Consider the following 16,375-nt stretch of genomic DNA (forward strand, 5'->3'; position numbering starts at 1 on the left):
CTGATGGGCCGAATTATCTCCTTCTGCACTGTGGGGTTTCTATGATTCTATTTCTGTGATTCTATGTGTTTGAAGCGGCCACCTTGCTTCCTGCACTGAAGCACTATTCGAGAATGCGTACTGAAGTTACTGGAGTTCGGCTTGAACCCAATACCTCCTGACTCAGAGGTGTGAATACTGTCATTTGGATCAAGGCTGAGCTTTTTGTTACTAGGGAACCCCATTTTAGTGGTGTTGATTGGGGCATGATGAACCTTTCCTGCCCATTTGTTTTGTAGAAGTGTTGACCAGAACACTAGGGGATCCCTCCTGGTCTGCTTTGACTAGTGTCATGGGATCTGGTTTTTCAATATTCATTCTTGGGGATGTGAGCTTTGCTGGCAAGATCAGTATTTATCGTCTGTCCTTAATTCCCCTTGAAAAGGTGGTGGTAAGCCACCTTGTTGAACCACTGCAATCCATATGGTGTAGGTGCACCCACAGTGCTGTTAGTGTGGGGGTGTCAAGTTTTTGATCAAGTGACAGTGAAGGAATGGCGACATGTTTCCAAGTCAGGATGCTTTGATTTAATTTGATTTGATTTGATTTATTATTGTCACATGTACTGGGATACAGTGAAAAGTATTGTTTCTTGCACGCCATACAGGCAAAACATACCGTTCATAAAGTACATAGAGGAGAAGGAAAGGAGAGGGTGCAGAATGTTGTGTTGTACTTACAGGTAAGGTGAAAAAAAAATCAGCTTAATATATCAAAGGGCCATTCAAAAGTCTGATGACAGCAGGGAAGAAGCTGTTCTTGATGCGGTTGGTACGTGTTTTCAGACTTCTGTATCTTTGACCTGATGGAAGAAGGTGGAAGAGAGAATATCCTGGGTGCATGGGCTCCTTGATTATGCTTTTTTTGAATTCATTAGTGTCACAAGTAGGCTTACATTAACACTGCAATGAAGTTACTGTGAAAATCCCCTAGTCGCCACACTCTGGCGCCTGTTCGGGTACACTGAGGGAGAATTTAGCACGGCCAGTGCACCTAACCAGCACGTCTTTCGGACTGTGGGAGGAAACCGGAGCACCCGGAGGAAACCCACGCAGACACGGGGAGAACATGCAAACTCCACACAGACAGTGACCCAAGCCGGGAATCGAATCTGGGTCCCTGGCACTGTGAGGTAGCAGTGCTAACCACTGTGCCACCCCTGCCACCATGCCACATCACTGGCTGCTTTCCTGAGGCAACAGGAAGAGCAGATGGAGTCAATGGATGGGAGGCTGGTTTGGGTGCTGGATTGGACCTGGAGGAGAACTTGCGAGTGGCGGTATTCCCATGCATCTGCTGCCCTTGTCCTTCTTTATGGTAAAGGTTGTGAGTTTGGAAGATGCTGTCATGGGAGCATTGCTGCATTTCAACCTGGATATGGTCCACACCACTGCCACTGAGCAACAGCGGTGGAGAAGAGTGAATGTTTAATGTGATGGATGGGTTGCTGATCAAGCCAATTATGCTAAACTAAATTTGCTGTGAGGTGGAGATGCCAGCGTTGGACTGGGGTGGGCACAGTAAGAAGTCTCACAACACCAGGTTAAAGTCCAACAGGTTTATTTGGAATCAAGAGCTTTTGGAGTGCTGCTCCTTCATCAGGTGAAATGAAGTTAGTTCACAAACACGGCCTATACATGCCATGTTTGTGAACTAACCTCCACTCACCTGATGAAGGAGCAGCTCCTGATTCCAAATAAACCTGTTGGACTTTAACCTGGTGTTGTGAGACTTCTCAAATTGGCTGCGGGGACCTAGGCTCAGCGCCACATCCAAAAGACACCTCTCCAACAACGCAGCACTCCGTTATTACCACACTGACAGCCTTTTCTGTGTCTTTATTTTTGAAAGAAATAATAATTTTAGCAGCATTTATTGGGAGCAAGCAAACAGAGCAGATGCTCGGAAGAAAATGGCTGCAGTTCCTTTTTAAGTAGCTGTTAATACATTCTGTTTTGCTTTCATGAGGCAAGCCTATCTTTTGCGTGGGTGGAGGATATGCTTGGCGTGAAGAAAAACTACAAGCGAAAACCATCACCGACACAAATAATAGATGAGAAAGAAACACAGCAGCTAACAGCTTCCACGATTACAGATTTTTAATGGTGTCTCGGGTGCGAATGCTTTCTATCCTGTGAATTCATATTCCCTTGGAGTTGGAACGGGATTGAGTGCCAACTTATTCCATTCAGTACAACAACAAAAAAACAAGAGAATGAGAGTGTCACAAGGGAAAGGGAGAGAGAAGCAATTAATAAGGAACAATAAACAGGGGGGAAAAAAGCAGAAAAAAAGGAAGAGATGGGATGTAGACAGACTAAGAGAAATGGAGAGAAAGACAGAATGAAAGATAGAAAGACAGGCAGAAAACGCAAGGAAAGGGGGATGACTGGTGCTTAAATTAAAGCAAATTTAACACCTCCCTCCGGATCCAAAACCATTTCACATGATGTGCGTTTGAGTTGCCATGTAGTCCACAGAGGGCAATATTACTTCTAGTGCTAGACACGCAGCAATCACATTGAGAACATCGTCACTTGACAAGCCACTGACAGAAACCCACTGGAAGGTAACTTAACAGATAAGCCACTTCCCAGTTGCACTGACGCCCTGGGATAGACAGAATAGAAGTATTGTTTCCATCCATCTTTATTGGTAGCAAGTTGAAGATGGATCTGTTGGCTGTCATTGAAGTGGATTGGTGTTAATCTGGAGGCCAGAATTGAACAAAGAAAAGTACAGCACAGGAACAGGCCCTTCGGCCCTCCAAGCCCGTGCCGACCATGATGCCCTAACTAAACTAAAGAAAAAACCTTTTGCCCTTACTCGGTTCGTATCCCTCTATTTCCTCCCTATTCATGGACCCATTCAGATGCATCTTAAATGTTGCTAATGTACCTCCTTCCACCACCTCCTCTGGCAGCGCGTTCCAGGCACCCACCGCTCTCTGCATGAAAAATCTTCCCCCGCATATCTCTCTTAAACTTTCCCCCTCTCACCTTGAACCTGTGCCCCCTTGTAATTGACACTTCCACTCTGGGAAAAAGCCTCTGACTATCCACCCTGTTTATGCCTCTCATCATTCTGTTATCCTCTATCGGGCCTCCCCTCAGCCTCCGTCTTTCCAGTGAAAACAATCCCAGTTTATTCAACCTCTCCTCATAGCCGACACCTTCGAGACCAGGCAACATCCTGGTGAAGCTTCTTTGCACTCTCTCCAAAGCTTCCACATCCTTCTGGTAGTGTGGTGACCAGAACTGCATGCAATACTCCAAATGCGGCCTAACCAAGGTTTTATATAGCTGCAACATGATTTCCCAACTCTTGTACTCAATGCCCTGGCTGATGAAGGCAAGCATGCCGTATGCCTCCTTAATCACCTTGGCCATCTGTGTTGCCACTTTTAGGGAACTGTGGACCTGCACACCCAGATCCCTCTGTATGTTAATGTTCCTCAGGGTTCTGCCATTTACAGTATAATTCACACCTAAATTTGATCCTCCAAAATGCTTCACCTCACATTTCATAGAATCGTAGAATCATAGAATCCTACAGTGCAGAAGGAGGCCATTCGGCCCATTGAGTCTGCACCAACCACAATCCCACCCAGACCCTATTCCCATAACCCCACATATTTACCCTGCCAATCTCCTAGTACCATCCCTTGATATTCAATGGCACTACCATTACTGAATCCCCCCACGATCAAAATCCTGGGGGCTACTATTGACCAGAAACAGGGCTGTGGCTACTAAAACAGATCAGAGACTAGGAATCCTCTGGTGAATAACTCACCTCCCGACACCCCAAAGCCTGTCCACCATCTACAAGGCACAAGTCAGGAGTGTGATGGAATACTCTCCACTTGCTTGGATGGGTGCAGCTCCAACAACACTCAGGAAGCTTGACACCATCCAGGATAAAGCAGCCCCATTTGATTGCTACCTCATTCACAAACCTTTACTCCCTCCACCACAGTGGCAGCTGTGTGTACCATGTACAAGATGCACTGCAGGAACTGACCAAGGTTCCTTTGGCAGCACCTTCCAAACCCATGACTGCTACCAACTAGAAGTGATGTGGAGATGCCGGCGTTGGACTGGGGTGAACACAGTAAGAGTTTTAACAACACCAGGTTAAAGTCCAACAGGTTTATTTGGTAGCAAACACCATTAGCTTTCGGAGCGCTGCTCCTTCGTCAGATGGAGTGGAAATGTGCTCTCAAACATGGCACAGGGACATTGTCTGTACCTTTAAGATCTGGTTGGCTGTAGGGATTCGCATTCTAATCAGTATTCTGTAACTTGATTTCTGTGTCTCTGTGCCCTGTTTGAGAGCACATTTCCACTCCATCTGACGAAGGAGCAGCACTCCGAAAGCTAATGGTGTTTGCTACCAAATAAACCTGTTGGACTTTAACCTGGTGTTGTTAAAACTCTTACCAACTAGAAGGACAAGGGCAGCAGGCACATGGGAACACCACCACCTGAAGGTTCCCCTCCAAGACACTCACCATCTTGGAAGTATATCACCGTTCCTTCACTGTCGCTGGGTCAAAATCCTGGAACTCCCTCACAGGACTGTGGATGTACCTACATCTCAAGGACTGCAGCGGTTCAAGAAGGCAGCACACCACCACCTTCTCAAGGGGCAATTAGGGATGGGCAATAAATGGTGGGCTTAACCAGCAACGCCCACATCCTGTAAAATGAATTTTTAAAAAGTTAGAGATATTTTAGTTGAGCACCATTCCCTTTTAAGGAAGAATTTTCTAATCATATACTTGCGAGATATGCATTCACATCAGCTAGCAGTTAATCAGTGCTAATGATAATTTTTGTTCCATCCAGAGCAGACTGAATCTCCTTCGCATAAGGTGCCACAGGTCATGAATACACATAACTTAATCAGTGAGGGATAATTGGTATATGATTATCCCCTAAACTAGAAGAAAGGTGTGATTACGAGCAGCTTGTTCTGAATGCAATATAATGACTGTTCCACAAAGTTTAACTGAGGGAAGGAGTGCAGAAAACAGCAAGGAACAGATGGCGAGGGATAGGTAACCTACGGCCAGATCTCATGTCTGCATCAGAGAAACGGTGTGTTGTTTTCCTTTCTTTTGGGAGTGTGTTGCTGGGACATAGATCGCCAGTTAGACTGTATAACCATCTTCCCTGGAGGGGTGCTGAAACAGGCGGTAGTTAGGTACAGGGGGCCTTCTCCCTGTTTCTGCTGGGTTGATTTGATTTGATTTGATTCGATTTGATTTATTATCGTCACATGTATTGGGATACAGTGAAAGTATTGTTTCTTGCGCACCATACGGGGCAAAACATACCGTTCATAGAGTACATAGGGGAGAAGGAAAGGAGAGGGTGCGGAATATAGTATTACAGTCACAGCTAGGGTGCAGAAACAGATCAACTTAAACTATGGTAGGTCCATTCGAAGGTCTGATGGCAGCAGGGAAGAAGGACGGAACTTTCCCGTCCCACCCGCCACGGGAATCGTAGCGGGTGTGGGGCGGACGATGCGAAGGTCTATTGACTTCGGGCAGGATTTTCCGGTTTTGGGGCGAGTGCGGCTGGAAAATTCCACCCCTTGAGTCGGTTGGTACATGATCTCAGACTTTTGTAGCTTTTTCCCGATGGGAGAAGGTGGAAGAGAGAATGTCCGGGTTGCGTGGGGTCCTTGATTATGCCGGCTGCTTTCCCGAGGCAGCGAGAGGTGTAGGGTTGATCAGACACCTGGGATGTTGTCAATAGCTACATGGTGATGCTATACCCCAGATGGAGACCAGGTGGAGAATGTTGTGCCCTGCGACCTCGGGTCACTGTCTATGTGGAGTTTGCACATCCTCCCCGTGTCTGCGTGGGTTTCCTCCGGGTGCTCCAGTTTCCTCCCACACTCCAAAGATGTGCGGGATAGGTTGATTGGCCATGCTAAATTGCCCCTTACTGTCAGGGGGATTAGCAGGGTAAATACGTGTGGTTACGGGGATAGGGCGTGGGTGGGATTGTTGTCCGTTCAGGCTCGATGGGCCAAAAGGCCTCCTTCTGCACTGTAAGGTTTCTATGTTTCTGACTTTAAATTGGTCCCCCTTGACTGGAGAGAAAGCAGGATTAGGCTATTGAGTTGGACGATCAGCCGTGATCGTGATGAATGGTGGAGCAGGCTCGGAGGGCCAAAAGCCTCCTCCTGCTCCTATCTTCTGTGTTTCTATGTTGACCTCTTCCTCCCCCACTCATTACAACAGGCGCTACATCATTATTCTGGGTGGTACTGCACCCATCAAGTTCATAAAGAGCCCTAATTTCGTTCCTGGGATGGGGTAATGGATCTTAGCCTTCATTAACGAGATGGGAGCTTCACTGAGGAGGTCAGCACATCTTTTGCCCTGGAACTGCTCCTTGAGAAGGTGGTGGTGAACTTAAATCGCTGCAATCCATGTGGTGTAGGTACAACCACAGTGCTGTTAGGGAGGCAGTTCCATGATTTTGGCTTGGAGGAATGCTGATATCTTTCCTAGTCTGCAGAATGAATGGATTGGAGCAGACCTTATGAAGGGAATGCTTCTGATTCTCAGCATTAAGGAGAGAGGAAAGCGAATGAATCTGATTGCTGGAATGTCGAGGTGTGTGTGTGTGTGCACTATCGGAGAACAAGCTCAAGTTGGACTGATTCCTGAATCATTGCCACTGGGGTGGTGACTGCTTGATGCAAATGTGCATTGATAAATCAGTCACCAAGTACGGCGTCTGCTCCCTTCAACAAGGTGTCCTGGGGATTGGAGGAGGGGGAGTTGGGCAAGATTAATGGACCGGGGCGGCACAGTGGCACAGTGGTTAGCACTGCTGCCTCACAGCGCCAGGGACCCAGGTTCAATTCTGACCTCGGGTCACTGTCTATGGTGGAATTTGCACATTCTCCCCGTGTCTGCGTGGGTTTCCTCCAGGTGCTCCGGTTTCCTCCTACAAAGATGTGTGGGTTAGGCTGATTGGCCATGCTAAATTGTCCTTTTGTGTCAGGGGGATTAGCAGGGTAGTTATATGGGTTACGGGAGTAGGGCCTGGGTGGGATTGAGGGATTCTATGATTCTATGACTTACCCTCGTATTAAAGTAGTTCAGAATCGAGCTGGCTGGAGTGACAGAACATAGGAAGCAGTCAATGGCCAGAAGCTGTAACTGAACTGGATATGTATAGCCACAGTCCACACAGCGGAACTGACAAATGGCCGTGTCATTAATTCACCCAGTAAATAGCAATAATGTCTTTTCTAAGATTGTACTTTTTAACTTGAAGAGGCGATGGATTGGAATATAATTGTATCCCAGCAAGATATAATGTGACACGTTCTGCCCATGCAGCTGAAAAATGTCGATTTTGTTTTTAACGTGGAACTTGTACGACCTTTCAGAGGGCTTGACACAAACCCTCAGGTGTCGCATGCTGAAACGCAGCAGCCGATTTGAGCAGAGTAGTGTTTCGCAAAGAACAAGAGCCAGGTTATTTTATTTTTTCACGGTTGTTAATTGAGGGATAAATATTGGTCAGAGAGGAGTCCCTATTCTTCTTCAAGACTAGTTTTAAACTTAAAGTTTATTTATTAGCTTACATTAACACTGCAATGAAGTTACTGTGAAAGTCCCCCAGTCGCCACATTCCGGCGCCTGTTCATGTACACTGAGGGAGTATTTAGCACGGCCAATGCACCTAACCAGCACGTCTTTCGGACTGTGGGAGGAAATTGGAGCACCGGAGGAAACCCACGCAGACACGGGGAGAATGTGCAAACTCCAGATAGACAGTGACGCAAGCCAGGAATCGAACCCGGGTCCCTGGCGCTGTGAGGCAGCAGCGCTAAACACTGCCCATAAGATAGCCTCACCCCAGATGGGACTTGAACCCACAATCACTGGCTTAGGAGATCAGTGCTTTATCCGTTAGACCACTGGGGCTGCTATTCTTGATATCTACAATATATGTTCCAATATATACACCCGAGGGGCTCTACACAGTTTCCAGCCCTACGTCCACTATGAGTGAAAAACCTTAGGCATTGGCCTTTCCCCATTATGTCTCTGTGATGTTAACCCAGGGTTTCCTGGATCTTGGAATGTGCCAGTCTGCAATGCTCGGTTTCCACTGAAGGACTCGTAGATTTCGGGCAGACCAAGGAGCGCCTTCCACTGAGTTGATGACCCTCCAGCAGCAGCTGATGTTTGTCTCGATGTGCGTCCCTGGGAACAGCCCATAGAGCGCAGAGTTCTGCATCACGGAACTGCTCGGAATGAACCTCGACAAATATGGTTTCACGGTCATCAGTACATTCTTAATTCCAGATAGTTTTTATTGAATTGAAATTCCACCACCTGCCGTGGCGGGATTCGAACCCGGGTCCCCAGAACATTAGCTGAGTTTCAGAATTAATTGTCTAGTGATAATACCACCAGGGAACCATCCGACAGAACCCACCGTTCCATCCCCCCCTCCCCCCACCGCACCACCCACACCCCCCTCCCCATCCCCCGCGACTCCAGGACCTTCAGAATGTGACATAGAGACCACTGCCTGTTGGACTTGGTCAAAGGCGCTACTCTGCGACTGGTTAACTCAGAAGTGAGGGTGTGACCAACTGTGCCAAGCGCGGCCCCTACTGCAACTCATTTGTGCCTTGGATTGAAAGCAGCCCTTCTATGAAAGGCAAAGAGAATACGCACTGATTCGGGAATATTTTGAGCTGTGCATTTCCAACATCAGCAGCTCAGTTTCACCATTGCTTTGAAACACTTCATCAATGGCGAGTTTGTCAGAATGTTTTGAATGCTGAGTGCGTCCATTGTAATTGACAGCTGGATGTGTGAATAATTACAGTCAGTCTTCAATCATTCTCAGTGGTATTATTCCGGATTCCTCCTTCCTCCAGCTGTGCTACATCTCAACCACGTTCAATGCTCCCCTTTCCATTCATTTGTAGTGATAGCTGGCGATGAAGAAATTCAATGACTCCCCAAAGCTCCATTCGAAACTTACAACACGGTCTGATTGATATAAATTCGGAAAGAATGTCCCTGATGGTCGGGGGAGTCCAGAACTAGGGGTCATAGTTTGAGGATAAGGGGTCAAACTTTTAGAACTGAGTTGAGAAATTTCTTCTGGCGAATGTGTGGAATTCACTCCCACAGAAAGTAGCTGGGGCCAAAACGTTGTGTGATTTCAAGAAAAAATTAGATATAGCTCTTGGGGCTAAAGGGATCAAGGGGGATCAGGATATTGATTCTGACAGTCAGTCATGATCATAATGAATGACGGAGCAGACTGGAAGGGCAGAATGGCCTACTCCTGCTTCTCGTTCCTATGTTGGACCTCCACGAGCCTATGCAGCAGGCAAAGTTTACTGACATGAGTGGAAGTAGGCCATTCAACCCCTCCTGTTCTGCCGTTCAGTGTGGCCGTGACTGACCTCTGCCCCAACTCCATCTATTCACTTGAGATCTGCATCCCTGGCCTAACATAAATATCATCAATCTCTGTCCTGGAAATTCCAGTTATCCCAATCAGAATCCATAGACCTCTGCTGGTTTATTACAGTTCAGTCCGGGGGTCTGGAGGCAACGCGCACTTCCACTTTCATGTTGTAGTTTGGAGCAATGGATAGTGATGGTAGAGGTTCCAACATTAAAACTATGGAAGCCATAGAAACCCTATAGTGCAAAAGGAGGCCATTCAACCCATCGAGTCTGCACCGACTCTCCAGAAGAGCATCCCACCCAGGCCCTATCCCCATTACCCTGTTCATTTACCATGGCTAACCCATCTAACCTGCACATCTTCGGACGCTATGGGGCAATTTAGCATGGCCAATCCACCTAACCTGCACATCTTCGGACGCTATGGGGCAATTTAGCATGGCCAATCCACCTAACCTGCGCATCTTTGGAGTGTGGGAGGAAATCGGAGCACCCGGAGGCAACCCACGCAGACACGAGGAGAACGTGCAAACTGCACACAGACAGTGACCCAAGGCCGGAATCCCCTTTGCCTCAAGAACTAAATCTAACTGCTTCTCGAAAACATACAAAGTTTTGGCCTCAACTACTTTCTGTGGTAGCGATTACACAGGCTCACCAAGCTCTTGGTGAAGAAATTTCTCCTCATCTCTGTCCTAAATAGTCTATCCTATATCCTCAGACTGTGACCCCTGGTTCTGGACACCCCAGCTATCGGGAACATCCTTCCTGCATCCACCCTGTCTAGTCCTGTTAGAATTTTATAAGTTTCTATGAGATCCCCTCATTCTTCTGAACTCCAGTGAATACAATCGTAACCCACTCAATCTCTCCTCATACATCAGTCCTGTAATAGAAACTAGAAACAGAAGTAGGCCATCTCTGTCCTAAATGGTCTACCCTGTATCCTCAAACTATGACCCCTAGTTCTGGATTCCCCCACCATTGGGAACATTCTTTCTGAATCTACCCTGTCTAACCCTGTTAGAATCTTATAAGTTTCTGTGAGATCCCCTCTCACTCTTCTAAACTCCAGTGAATATAATCCTAACCGACTTAGTCTCTCCTCATAAGACAGACCTGCCATCCCAGGAATCAGCCTGGTAAACCTTCGCTGCATTCCCTCCAAAGCAAGGACATCCTTCCTCAGATAAGGGCACCAAAACTGCACACAATAGTCCAGGTGTGGCCTCACCAACGCCCTATACAATTGCAGCAAAACATCCCTATCCCAACACTCAAATCCTCTCGCTATGAAAGCCAACATATCATTTGCCTTCTTTACTGCCTGCTGTACCTGTGCGCTTACTTTCAGTGACTCATGCACGAGGCCTCCAAGGTCTCATTGAGTATCCATCTCTCTCAATTTACATCCATTCAAGTAGTAATCTGTCTTATTATTGCTACCAAAGTGGATAACCTCACATTTATCCACGTTATGCTGCATCTGCCATGCAGATGCCCACACACTCAGCCTGTCCAAATCAAACTGAAGTATCTCTGCATCCATAGCTCACCCTCCCACCCAACTTTGTATCATCTACAAATTTGGAGATAATACATTCAGTTCCCTCTTCCAAATCATTAATATGTAATGTGAACAGTTGGGGTCCTAGCACAGATCCCTGTGGAACCCCACTAGTCACTGACAGTCAATCAGAAAAAGACCCATTTATGCCAACCCTTTGCTTCCCATCTGCTAACCAGCTTTCTATCCATCTCAAGACATTACCTGCAATCCCATGTGCTTTAACTTTATATAGCAGTCTGTTATGTGAGACCTTGTCCAAAACCTTCTGAAAATCTCAATAAACACATCTACTGGTTCTCCTTGGTCAACTCTACCAGTTACATCCTCAAAAAATTCCAATAGATTTGTCAAGCATGAGTTCCCTTTTGTAAATCCATGCTGACTTTGTCTGATTATACCACTGCCTCCCAAATGTCGAATTATGATATCTTGATAATAGACTCCAGCAACTTCCTCAGTACCAACGTTAGGCTCACTGGTCTATGGTTCCCTGTTTTCGGGGCTTACGTTAGCTACCCTCCAATCTGTAGGAACTATTCTAGAATCCAAAGAATTTTGGAAAATAACCACCAATGGATCTACTATTTTCAGGGCCACTTTCTTAAATACTCTGGGATGAAGATTATCAGGACTTGGAGATTTATCCACCTCCAATCCCAACAATTTCCCCAAAACCATTTCTCTACCAATGCCGATTTCCTTCAGCTCCCCACTAAAACATGTTTCTCTCAGCACTTCTGAAACATTATTCATGTCTTCCTTTGTGAAGACTGAAGTAAAGTACAAATTTAATTCCTCAGCTGTTTCTTTATTCACGGAAATGAATTCTCCTGTTTCCGACTGTAAGGGGCTTGCATTCATTTTTGTCAATCTTTTTCTCTTTACATATGAATAGAAACTTTTACAGTCAGTTTTCATGTTTCCCGCTAGCTTATTTTCATACTCTACTTTTCCCCTTCTTGGCCCTCCTTTGCTGAATTTTAAACTGCTCCCAATCCTCAGGCCTATTGCTTTTTCTTGCCAATCCCAGGGATCAGTCTGGTAAATCTTTTCTGAATCCCTCCAGAGCAAGAACATCCTTCCTCAGTAAGGAGACCAAAACTGCATGCAATACTCCAGGTGTGGCCTCACCAAGGCCCTGTATAATTGTAGCAAGACATCCCTGCTCCTGCATTCGAATCCTCTATGAAGGCCAACATACCATTTGCCGCTGCCTGCTGCACCTCCATGCTAACCTTCAGTGACTGATGCACAAGGGCACCCAAAGTCTCGTTGCACATTCCCGAATTTATGACCATTCAGATAGTAATCTGCCTTCCCGTTTTTGCTACCAAAGTGGATCACCTCACATTTATCCAAATTATACCGTGTCTCTGGGCTGCTAGCCCAGCAACAACACCACTACGCCACCACCTCAAGCGTTTATTCCTGGGCCTTGGGATGTGCCAGTCTGCAGCACTCAGTCATGATGTGGAGATGTCGGCGTTGGACTGGGGTGGGCACAGTAAGAAGTCTCACAACACCAGGTTAAAGTCCAACATGTTTATTTGGTATCGCGAGCTTTCGGAGCTCTGCTCCTTCGTCAGGTGAGTGAATTAGAGGTAGGTTTGCTTCAATTACTATTTAGGGGCATCGGAGGTGCACCTGATGAAGGGGCAGCGCTCCGAAAGCTCGTGATACCAAATAAACCTGTTGGACTTTAACCTGGCATTGTGAGGCTTCTTACTGCATTCAGTTATGGTCAGTACCTTGCATTTGGAGATCATCAAGATTCGGTCAGTGTCCTTCACACTGAATAGCTGTTTATCAGTGTAATCGTAAAATATAACACGAGGGTGTTGAGGTTGGGGGGGAGGGATGCAAACTCAGTCGAAGGTTCAAAGAATAGAACAGATGTAGGCACTGCACATAGGAGAGTGTTCGAAATGACCTGCCTGGAAAGGCAATCAAGGCCAGTGATATCAATCAGTTTTAGAGGGACGTGGACAAGCGAACTGAAGGACATGTCGTGAGCCTGTTTTGTAACTCTGGGACCACTGATGGATGAAAATGACCATTTCCAGGCCGGTAATTCCTATGCTCCCCACGAACAACAGATGCAAAACTAGCTGACAGATGAGACATGCGGCAAAGATCGAAAATAGCCCAATTGAGTTTTTACAGCAACAGAAACCTTCTTCTGCACAGCAACTCCCCAAGATAAACACTTTCTTATTTATGCGACGCACATTTGGCATATATTAAATATCTTATTTAGCAAAATTTAATCCTGATTGCATGCCATTCATCATATAATGTATAATTACTCCGATGCACCTAAATAGTAATTGAAGCAAACCTGCCTCTAATTCGCCAATTTCAAACTCACAGTCAAGGAGGAGATGCGCTACCAGCGTAGTTGTGTAGGGATTAAGTACCGTCATTTAAATGTCAAGTGCTGAGCACAAGATCTTCATTTATACTCCTCTCACAAAGCTTAATGTGCTATTATAGCAATTACTGTGATTTTTGTTCACGCTTTTTGCAGCCCTCACCTCTCCTCTTCCAAACCCATTGTCAGGTGCAGTTCAACTGTCTGTGGGTTAAGCCCCTTCCCAGAGCATGGAGTCCTGGCTGGCTCACTATCGTTCAGTGTTGAGGGACTGCTGCACTGTTAGAGGTGCTGTCCTTCGGCTGAAACTTTAAACCAAGGTCCTCTCAATGGTTGAAAAGTCACGTTTCAAGTGTTTTTGAAAGTTTAAAGTTTGTTTATTAATGTCACAAGTAGACTTACCATAACATTATAATGAAGTTGCTGTGAAAATCCCCTAGTCGCCACACTCCGGCGCCTGTTCGGGTACACTGAGGGAGAATTTGACATAGTCCATCCTGTCAGCCCTGACTCTCCGACAGAACATCCCACCCAGCCCCTATCCCTGTAACCCCACGTATTTACCCCACTAATCACTGTAATCCATCTTGGGACACTAAGGGACAATTTTATCATGGCCAATCCACCTAACCTGCACATCTTTGGGCATTAAGGGGCAATTTAGCATGGCCAATCCAACTAACCTGCACATCTTTGGGCACTAATGGACAACTTAGCATGGCCAATCCACCTAACCTGCACATCTTTGGGCATTAAGGGGCAATTTAGCATGGCCAATCCACCGAACCTGCACATCTTTGGGCACTAACGGACAACTTAGCATGGCCAATTCATCTAACCTGCACATCTTTGGGCACTAATGGACAACTTAGCATGGCCAATCCACCGAACCTGCACATCTTTGGGCACTAACGGACAATTTAGCATGGCCAATCCACCAAACCGGCACATCTTTGGACTGTGGGAGGAAACCGGAGCACCCGGAGGAAACCCATGCAGACACGGCGAGAATGTGCAAACTCCACACAGACAGTGACCCAAGAACGTGTCACTTCTCAGAAGAAGGGAAGAGGATTCCTGCTGTGATAACCCCCAGGACTTGCACAGGGAATCACTGACTGACCTCTCGATAGGATCTGTTGAACGCCCGTCCAACGCTTGGACGCTATGGGGTTTCAAGTGCTCATCTAAATGCTTCTTAAATGACGTGAGGCTTCCAAGCTTGACCACCCTTTCACAGAATCCCAGACTCACAGGACATTCGTGAACCAGATGTGCTTTTACGACAATTGACAATGGTTTGAGGGACATGGACGCAGTGGATAAGGAACAGTTGTTCCCCTTAGTTGAAGGGTCAGTGCTGAGGGGGACGTAGGTTCAAGATGAAGAGCAGGAGGTTTGGGGGCATGTGAGGAAAAAATGTTTTATGAAGAGGGTGATGACAGTCTGGAATGCACTGCCTGGAAGTGGGGTAGAGGTGGGTTGCCTCACATCCTTTAAGAAGTATCTGGATGAGCGCTTGGCACAATATTGAGCAGCATGGGCCAAGTGCTGGTAAATGGGATTAGGTGGGAGTTCAGGTGTTTCTCGCGTGTCGGTGCAGACTCGATGGGCCAAAGGGCCTCTTCTGCACTGTATGACTCTATGATTCATGGTCATCATTGGACTTTCATTTCCAGATTTATGTTGAATTCACATTTGAACTTCAGCTTTGAACTCGGGGTCTCCAGAGCATTACCCTGGATCTCTGGATTATTCGCGCAGCGACAATACCACTACTGGCCAGGAAGGGGGCCCAGAGAAACCTCCCCCAGGAGTTGGGGGCGCCAGCCATCCTTCCTTCTTGTGATGGGCAACAAATGCTGGCCTAGTCAGCAACTCCCAAATCCCAGGAACAAATATATATATATATATATAATAAAGAGTGTTTGTTGTAAACATTTACTAAACCAACCCAAACAAATCTCAGCAAAGTTCAGGCCGTTTCCGGACCCAAGTAGGTGATCTTCTGGTTGAAAGTCAAACGTGACTGGACTCCTTTTATTCTGATCTATCGTGCCTGTCTTCACTGTGTGTAATCCTCTCATCAACATGGATAATGGTGTGCCAGATATTTGTCCTGTAATGGCCCATCTGTGGGAGCGATAATTAATTTTATATGTATTAGCATCACGCACACTGTTAATCTAAATACTTTTAATCTGTTGGTCTATTTTCGGCAGGCAGGCCAATAGGACATTATGAATTCATCAGGATAGAAGCTTCAAAAACATTGCGTTCCAGCTCCAGCAATGGGAGTTGGAGGAATTTAATTGATTGTGATCTTAATGGCCAGATAGGAGATAAGAATTAAATCAAACAGAATGGGAGATAAGACCCAATGAAATCAAAAATAAGTCTGAAAATAAAAGGCAACAAGCAAAGGCCTGTATTTATATAGCGCCTTTCATGACACTGCAAATTAACCACTTTTGTAATCTTCCATCCAAGGAAACACCAGTAAAATCTGTCCAAACTGGTCTTGTACACCTTAAAATGGAGTTCCAGTCTCATTGGTTAAAGTTTAAAAGTTTATTTATTAGTGTCACATGTTGGCTTACATTAACACTGCAATGAAGTTACTGTGAAAATCTCCCAGTCGCCACACTCCGGCCCCTGTTCGGGTACACTGAGGGAGAATTTAGCATAGCCGATGCACGTAACCAGCACGTCTTTCGGACTGTGGGAGGAAATCGGAGCACTGGAGGAAACCCACGCAGACACGGGGAGAATGTGCAAACACAGGGTGGCACGGTGGCACAATGCCCTCCAGGCTCAGTCCATCACCCAAACCAGCCTCCCATCCATTGACTCCATCTATTCTTCCTGCTGCCTTGGGAAAGCAGCCAGTGGGGCGACACGGTGGCACAGTGGACAGCAC

The sequence above is a fragment of the Mustelus asterias genome, chromosome 21 (assembly GCF_964213995.1).
Source record: "Mustelus asterias chromosome 21, sMusAst1.hap1.1, whole genome shotgun sequence".
Classification (NCBI taxonomy): domain Eukaryota; kingdom Metazoa; phylum Chordata; class Chondrichthyes; order Carcharhiniformes; family Triakidae; genus Mustelus; species Mustelus asterias.